Below are 9231 nucleotides of genomic sequence, written 5' to 3' on the forward strand. Positions count from 1 at the left end.
GAGAAAGTGGGCTCAAAGCTCAACATTCAGAAAACTAAGATCATGGCATCCGGTCCCATCACTTCATAGCAAATAGATGGGGAAATATTGGCAGACTTTATTTTTGGGGGGCTCCAAAATCACTGCAGATGGTGACTGCAGCCATGAAAGTAAAAGGCACTTGCTCCTTGGAAGAAAAGCTATGACCAACCTAGACAGCATATTAAAGAGCAGAGACATTACTTTGCCAACAAAGGTCCATCTTGTCAAGGCTATGGTTTTTCCAGTGGTCATGTATGGATGTGAGATTTGGACTGTAAAGAAAGTGGAGCACTGAAGAACTAATGCTTTTGAACTGTGCTGTTAGAGAAGCCTCTTGAGGGTCCCTTGAACTGCAAGGAGATCCAACCAGTCCATCCTAAAGGAGATCAGCCCTGAGTGTTCATTGGAAGGACTGATGCTGAAGCTGAAACTCCAATACGTTGGCCACCTGATCAAAGAACTGACTTGTTTCAAATGACCATGATGCTGGGAATGATTGAGGGCAGGAGGAGTAGGGGACGATAGAAGATGAGATGGTTGGATGGCATCACCGACTCAATGGACATGAGTTTGGGTAGACTCTGGGAGTTGGTGACGGACAGGGAGGACTGGTGTGCTATAGTCCATTGGGTCGCAAAGGGTCAGACACGACAGAGTAACTGAACTGAACTGAATGATTTAACAAACACTGTGCACGTATACTTCATCACTGTAAACTCAAACTGTCCAATTGGGGAAGTATGATTCATTAAGTTCCTTTTTTCAGTGAGGATGAAAATCCAGACAAATAAAGTAGGTTGTCCAAGATAATACAAAGAGTAAATGTGTGGCCAGCATTTTAATCTGGTGAGTTGGACTTTGGAGTTTGAAGTATAAGCTCTAACAACCTGATTATATTAATATTAGGCTTTTTATAACTAGATCGGATCAAATGTGGGGAAAATTTCTGTGTCATATGAAAGGTCTGTAGAAATAATTTGATTGAAAATACTTGGTCTGGTATATTATTTTGCTATGAGTCTGTAGAGGCTACAGTCAGAGAATTTAGTATAATTGATTGGATGTTTTATTTATTTATAACCCAGGAATAAATTCTAGAAATAAATTAGGCATATTTCATTGAAGTTTATATAGATTTTTTAACATCTGAGAAAAGAAGAGTAACTCCAAATCATGTGAAATCAACATACCTAGGTGTCAGGGAAAGTATTTGGATGGTATGGAGTTCAAACTATGTTTTCGACAACATAAGCTCAGTTGTCTGAATGATGTTAGCAAGTTCATTTTTCATAATCAATAGTTTCTACCATTTTTTAAGTTAAATAATTATCCTTCTGAAAATGTTGAGCAATTTAAAGAATCTAACAGGATATGAGACAGTATTTTGTGTTCTGTTGCATCCCAGTCACTGACACCTTTCCTGAAGCCAGAATATTCTTCTCTAGTTCTGCTTCCCATTTATACCTTCAGAGAATTCCCATTACTCCCTTCACTTGAAATTCTTTCATGTCAGGAGCTTCCATATTCTTTCTCTAGAATCTAAATGGAAAGAATGATAATTGATTGAAACAATAGACTCACAGGCTTAGAGAACAAACTTATGATTGCTTGGGGGCAGGTGCAGGGAAAGGATTGGGGGGAAGGGAGAGTTAGGGAGTTTCAGATGGACATGTACACACTGCTGTATTAAAAATGCATAACCAACAAGGACCTATTGTAGAGCACATAGAGCTCTGCTCTATGTTATGTGGCAGGCTGAATGGAGGGGATTTTGGAGGAGAATGGATATATGTATAGCTGAGTCCCTTTGCTGTCCACCTGAGACTATCACAACATTGTTAGTCTAATTGCTGCTGCTACTGCTGCTAAGTCACTTCAGTCGTGTCTGACTCTGTGCGACCCCATAGACGGCAGCCCACCAGGCTCCCCCATCCCTGGGATTCTCCAGGCAAGAGTACTGGAGTGGGTTGCCATTGCCTTCTCTGTTAGTCTAATTGGCTATACCCCACTACAAAAGAAAAAGTCCTTTAAAAAAGTAGCTAAGAAAGAACAACCAACACAAAGAAAAACCTCAAGACTTCATAAGACAATTGATAACTCATCACTACGGGTTGTATCAAGCTACAGCTTTGCTATGAAGTAAGCTATCCCATAGGCAGATAGGTACAAATAGACTAAACATTTGTAATTAAATTATATTTTGAATTAAAAATGCCTTTTTGTGGTACTAAATCATTTGCCTGACTTTTTGCAGTTTTCTCTGGCTCTGTGAAAACAAATTCATTAATGACATTCAAAGAGAATAATTATTCCTAGGAGGCAAGAGGCAAACCAGTGTGAATGCATCCAGACACAGGAGCAAAGAAACCTCAAAGGTAAATACTGAAAATGGTCCATTACTATTCTTCCAGTACCCAATATGGCATTGCTTCAAGCCTGGACCAATGCCTGTGCAGAAATTCAGTAACTACTAATTGACAAAGATAATGAGAAAAAGAAGACTGAAAATTAAATAAAAGGCTAAGAAGAACGCCTCTCTTAGCAGTTCGCCGTCTTGTTACTATCGCTTCATGGACTGTAGCATGTTGCTTATTTAAATTGAGTGTGCAGAGTGTAACACTTGGATTAAAAAGCCCTCTTCCACCATAAACCCTGTCAACCTTTACAGTAGGGTTATTAACTACTGTTGCCCGCCCCCACCCCCCTCTTGGAATGAACTACATTCACTCTGACACTCTGTATCAGGAAACTGATGCAATAATGCATGTTGAAATTCTCATGAACAAAGTATCTTCCTCTAGACTTTATATTTTAGTAAATTAAGCTGCAGGAGGCAGTGAAAGAAGCATATTTTAAATTTTAGCTATATTGATATTCACAAGTGCTATACTGTATTTATTTAATGATTGGGTTTAAATCACAGTAAAGTTTTATCATGATCACAGGTATACTTGCCAGATTAAACTCAGAATATCCATTACTACCAAGTGAGATATTTTTTCAGAAATATTTCTCAGTAAACAGAAATAGGCATCGGTGTAGTTCTTTCATTTTTCAAGTCTGTATTATTTTAAAGTGTGCCTGCTCCCTCCTATTTCCCAGAGGCTGTGGTTGATGGTGGCTTGGTCTCTAGGAGTCTGGTTTAATTTCTTGCAGTGAATGACTGTGGCAATCAAAGCATTGATTTGGAAGTGGTCCTGGAGGGGCTTCTAATGTAAAGCTGTAGCTCTGGGGCCCTCAGGCTACACATGGAATTCTAGGCAATCTAAAAACAATATGCTATACTCTGGCCCACTGAGCCACTCTGGAGGACAAATACCATCTGAAACTATGTTATGTGTTAAAGGTGTTCCATCAGGCTTAAGTGTCTGCCATGCCTCCATCAGGTCGCTGAGTGAAATGTTGATGTCTTTAACATTCCTGGTAAGGACCACTTGCCTATTCATCCTCCTTAATGTGGATCTTCTTATGCTCCCTCATTGCTATCACAGTTATATTTCTATAGAATCATAATTATTTCTAAGTGTTTAAGAGATGTTTAGTGAATGTCATGTATCAGGCAGTTAGTAAATACACTTGCTGAGGTTATGTGATTTACACAGAGTCATGGCTAGAATTCAAGCCTAGTGACTCTCACTCTGGTGTTTCATTGGCCATAATCCAAAGTATCCCTTGTGAGAAGTTCATTAAAAATGTTTAAATGTACTAAGCACAATAATTTTAATGTACCCATATAAGTACATTAAAGGCCACACATAACACATATGCTGTGTACTAAGTTGCTTCATTCATGTCTGACTCTTTGAGTTTATGGACTGTAGCCCGTAGATTCCTCTGCCCATGAAATTCTCCAGGCAAAAATACTGGAATGGGTTGCCATGCCTTCATCCAGGGAACACATACCACATAAAAAAACCTTTTTTTTTTTTTTCTTGTAGTTTTTCACTCTCTAAATTGTGTCTGACTCTAAAAACCTTTATAATGTGGCCACCTTAAGTTAATATGGCAGATGTAATAAACATTAATCTCTCCTCAGAATTTAAAGTATCTTTTAATGAAGGTTGGAATATTGCTTCTCCAGATGCATAATTTGCTGAATTGTAAATAAGACTGTAGTTTCTTTGTTTTAGAGACTCAGTGCATACTTTTCCATGGTTGTAATTAGCCATCTTTCTTGAATTCTAAATACCTGTGTTTATCAACATTTTTGAAACAAAGAGTCAGGATAAAGTCTGCACTGGATGCCAATAATCAACACTTAAAAACTTCTAGCTGCAGCACTAGAGGAACTTTTTGGTGGCTCAGATGGTAAAGAATCCACCTGCAGTGTAGGAGACCTGGGTTCAGTCTTTGGGTTGGGAAGATCCCCTGGAGGAAGGCATGGCAGCCCACTCTAGTATTCTTGATGGAGAATCCCCATGGACAGAGGAGCCTGGCGGCCTACAGTCTACAGGGTCACAAAGAATCGGACATGACTGAGCGACTAAGCACAGTAGCACTAAGAGGAAAAGATCACTAAATGCGGGTGTTTGACTTAGAATCCACATTAAGGTCATCTTGTCCTTCGAGAATTGCTCAGCTCAGGGTTTATTTGCATGGTTCCATCATCTCCTCTAATAACTCTTCCTCTATGTGACTCTCATCGGTATTGAAGCTGAATCCAGCCTCTGTACCCCAACACCAAATTAAATCTTGGACACAGAGTTTTGAGTGAGGTAGAAAAGAAGAACTTTATTGCTTTGCTAGGCAAAGTCAGACACTGTGGGCTAATGCCCTCCAAGCTGTGTGTCCCAACCTGGAGCGGGTAGTGAGAAGTTTTACAGTAATGGTTCAAAGCAGCTGATCAGCTGGTGGACATTCTGATTGGTTGGTGGTGAAATAAGTCGGAGTCAGCATTACCAGCCTCCTAGTTCCAACCAGCTGGCTGTCTCCTGCTTACGAGCAGCATGCCATTGACTTCCCCCACCTGGTAGCGGTTTCGGTATCTGCAAAATAACTCAAAGATTCTGTTATGTGTATCCGTCTAGGGGGAATCAGGATCCCAGCCCAAGGCTGCATTGTTGTTTCTTTTGACTATTCGTCCCTTGTCTCCGCATTCCCCCCAGCCTTCTCTAACTAACAACAGTTTGAACCTGCTTGTTGGAACTCAGCGAAGCTCTTGGAGGCCGAATGAAGCCTGTAAGCAAGAAATGGGGGAGACAGAAAAACTTTTGTGCCCAGGAGCCCCACAAAGTCCTGCTAGGCCTCTGCTGAGCCAGTTGAAGTCATGGAAGAACTCAGCTTTTAAAGGATTGATGGGAAACTAGAGCTACCAAACAGCATGCCTGTACCCAGCTCCTGTGAAACTACCCCCTACACTTCTCTGATGGTGGTATGTCAATACCATATGGCAGAGCCTGTCATACAATCATCAGCTGCCTTTTTTTTTTTTTTTTTTTCTGAAGTCTTTAGTCCCTGCTATCCAGCAACCTGCACTTAAGGCTTTGTGCTACATGGATAGCACGCTGCTACATACACAGGTCTCACAGCCATTCATCCTTTGGGCTGTAACTTAAGGTTCACCTGTGACTGAGATTCAGCAGTGCTGACCCCTAGTGGAGAGCCTTTTCTTGATAACGAATGAGCTACATTGTTCATCAACTTTTACCCCTGAGTTCCATATCTTACAAGGCTTCCCTGGTGGCTCAGTAGTAAAGAATCAGCCTGCCAATGCAGGAGATGTCAGAGATCTCATGGACAGAGGAACCTGGTGGGCTACAGTCCATAGAGTCACAAAAGAAGTTGGCTACTCCTGAGCATACACACTCCAGCTTCAAATCGGTGTCATATACCTTGAAGTGTTTGAGTAATTCCTTATTGCTGAGAATTCCTAAGTAAAGGACCTACACCGTACTGTCTAGTCTAGTTGAGAGAAGCGGCAGTCTTTTAAAAGACATGTGATATGGTTACATTGTTTTCAAGAAAAATTTGCCTTACCCAACTGCTGCTTTACTATTTAAACTTAAGACTATTCACTGAGTCGTGGTTTACAGTGGTTCTGATGTTATTCTTATTATGTATTTTAACATATGTTGGCTATGCTGGGTCTTCATTGTTTTACCCAGACTTTCCCTAGCTGTGGTGAGCTCTTCATTGTGGTGCAGCGCTCCTCATAGCAGCGGTTGCTCTTGTTAGTGAGTGCAGGCTCTAGGCACGTGACTTGCAGTAGCTGTGGCTCGTGGGCTCAGTAGTTTTGGTGCATGGCTTAGTTGCCCAGAGGCCTGTGGAATCTTCCCAGACCAGAGATCAAAGCCATGTTCTCTGCATTAGCAGGTGGATTCCCACCCACTGCACCACCAACGTAGTCAGCTGTTCTTTTAATTTGTCTGATTTTTAATGTCCTTTACGCTTTTAAGATATGTTTTCCATACAGCACCTGTTTACTTCATCTAATAACTTTGATTGATTTCTACTAGTCACTGCTGCATACATTTGTCATCATTATTTCCATATTACTAGATTGTTGTACTTCTATTAAAATTTGTTTTAGTACACGCTTGCAGAAATGAATAGAGTTAGTTATGACAGTGCAGTGCTGCAATTCCCACTACAAAAGAGAGACTGGTCAGAAATGGCAATGAGAACCGTGTAGAAGTGGTGTCAGTCACTCAGTTGTGTTGGACTGTTCGCCACCCCACAGACTGCAGCCCTCCTCTGTCTATGGGCTACTCCAGGCAAGAGTACTGGAGTGGATTGCCATTCCCTTCTCCAGGGGATCTTCCCAGCCCAAGGATCGAACCCAGGTCTCCGGGATTGCAGGCAGATTCTTTACTGTTTAAGCTGCAGGGGAGACCTAACGAGAACCATAAAAGGTCCAATGGTTTACCCTATTTGCAAGCTAACAAGATAGCCTGTCACAGCTTCATGGAAGCTGGCAGATGACATGGGACACCTGGATCATAGACAGATTTTATTATGCATGGCAAAAGAAGAAGCCAGAGTGCTAGTATTTGCAGCAATTTCCTGAGCCTCAATTCTAAAGGCCCGTAGTAAGATGGGCAGATGATATCTACATATATAGTGAGTTGTTTTATAGGAGAGGAATCTTCAGCTCAGAAGCCTGAATCATGGACATGAGAATGGACAGGAAGCATGCCTGTCATTTGCCCCAAAGAGAAACACTATACCTATTTTCCTATGCTGTTCGCTATACAGATGTGCTTGCAAAGTTAATTCAGAAGAGAGGGAACCTGTGACTACTTTAAAGACATGCAGAAATGCAAGAGACCTATGGGGACTTTTTACCCCCCAATATCCAACACTTGTCTAAACTGCACTGCTTCTAATGAATTTTCCTGTGAGAATGCCACTCCATTGGCTACTCTGATTAATCTGACCCATAGAGATTACAACCAAATCTATTCAATATCTTACTCAGTGTTTCAATAAGATTAATATTAAAAGGTCTCCAAGCAGCATTAAATGGGTAGAGACTTTCTTTGACAAAGTCTTGAGTCAGCATAAGCATTAGTCCCAGAATCTGGTAGCTGAAAGGGGTCCCAAAGCTACCAGCACTTCTAAATGTGCAGCTCTTCCCAATTAAGGGGAAATCTCTAGACTTGCCCAAATGAGGGAGTGAGGGTCTCTAACACTTGAAACAACAAAAGTACCCTGAATGGATCCAAAAGGCTCCACCCATAAGGTCACATTATCCTCTCTTTCGGTTTCTTCATTATTTGAAAAATTTTTTGCATGATCACTAAAACCTGAAGTCAGTTCACTCACGCTCAAGCCTAATGTTGAAATGCCAGGTAATGGATGATAGTTACAAATGGTACTGCTTTATTTATCATAAAATTAGGTCTTCCGTCATCTCAGTGATGTTTTATATCACTTTCAAGGAACCTACTGATTTTAAGACCTTTATTAAAGTAAAGCACCATTTGCTACATAATCCAGTCCACAAGTATTTTAGATAGGAAAATTTCCTCCACTTTTTTCAGAATGAACTGTCATTTCTCTGGAGAAGAACTCCTGGTGATAAATGAAAATGGGACATCTCTCCCTTTCCTACTCCCAACATGGAAAAATATAAACATAAAAATATAAAATGTTACTAATGCTAACTGTTATGAATAGTAACACACGATTACTGTTTACAGCAACCAATTGTCAGGTTTTCAGAGTATTTCATCACAGATTAACTGAATTTATAAAATAAGGCCATCTCTAGAGGTATAGTCAAGGAAAAAGATGAGAGATTTTAAAATATTTTGAGAACAATTCTAGGGGAAAAACAAACTCTTAAGCTTGGAGGAAAAAAAAAAAGGCATGAATCTATTTTATCAGAACCTGGGAATAGACTGTTATAATCACCAGGATAAAGACTTGAAGCACTTAAATGTCAGTCTTTCAACTGAGGAAGTGATGATTCTCTATCTTTTATGAAGTGCTTTAATGTTTCAGAGGAAAAAAAAAATGTTATAGGGAACTCAGAGTCTTCACTGGTCCCTGAGTGCTATTCTCTCTGGCAGGATAAAGGTTTGCTAGAGTCCAAATCCCAGAAAGCACCTATTGATTTTAGTGAGACTGCTGAGTTGATGACAGTCATAGCATTGCTATTTTGATCTCATGTTCCATTAGAAAGAAAGAAAAAAAAAAAACTAGAAAACCTTTGCACTCTAAAATGGTATTTTTGCTTGTAAATTCTTTTTCTAGAGTTCTTGTATGTCTAGAGAGTCTGCAGTAAAGAGAAATCAGGAGAGATACTTATCCTATGCAAGGCAATAGCTGAATAAGGGGCTTCTGAACTGTGTACCCCTGCCTTTAAAGTGCATTATACAAGAAAATCCAAGGCAAGCACTATGACAGACCTACACCTATTTTTTTCTAAGAGGTTTAGAGTAAATCTGCTTTCACTGTGAAAAGCTCTCAAAGAACCAAAAGCAACAACTGGTTCTAATTTATAGAACTAATGGCCAAAAGGATTGAAGATATATGTCTACATACAAATATATATCTATATCCTTGATAGATTATCAGAAAATATCAGAAACCATGACTGAAGACAAATTCTGCCAATCCTTGATAAATTTTCTCAACAGCCATTTTCCATCAGACATATGATCTACATGTAAGTCTTCAATCTGATATAAACTTATAAAGGAAAAGACTCTGAAAGTGTGAATATATGTGTTAATAATATATATAATATATATTAATAAGATGATA

This window comes from Ovis aries, chromosome 1, assembly GCF_016772045.2.
Source record: "Ovis aries strain OAR_USU_Benz2616 breed Rambouillet chromosome 1, ARS-UI_Ramb_v3.0, whole genome shotgun sequence".
NCBI classification, from domain to species: Eukaryota; Metazoa; Chordata; class Mammalia; order Artiodactyla; family Bovidae; genus Ovis; species Ovis aries.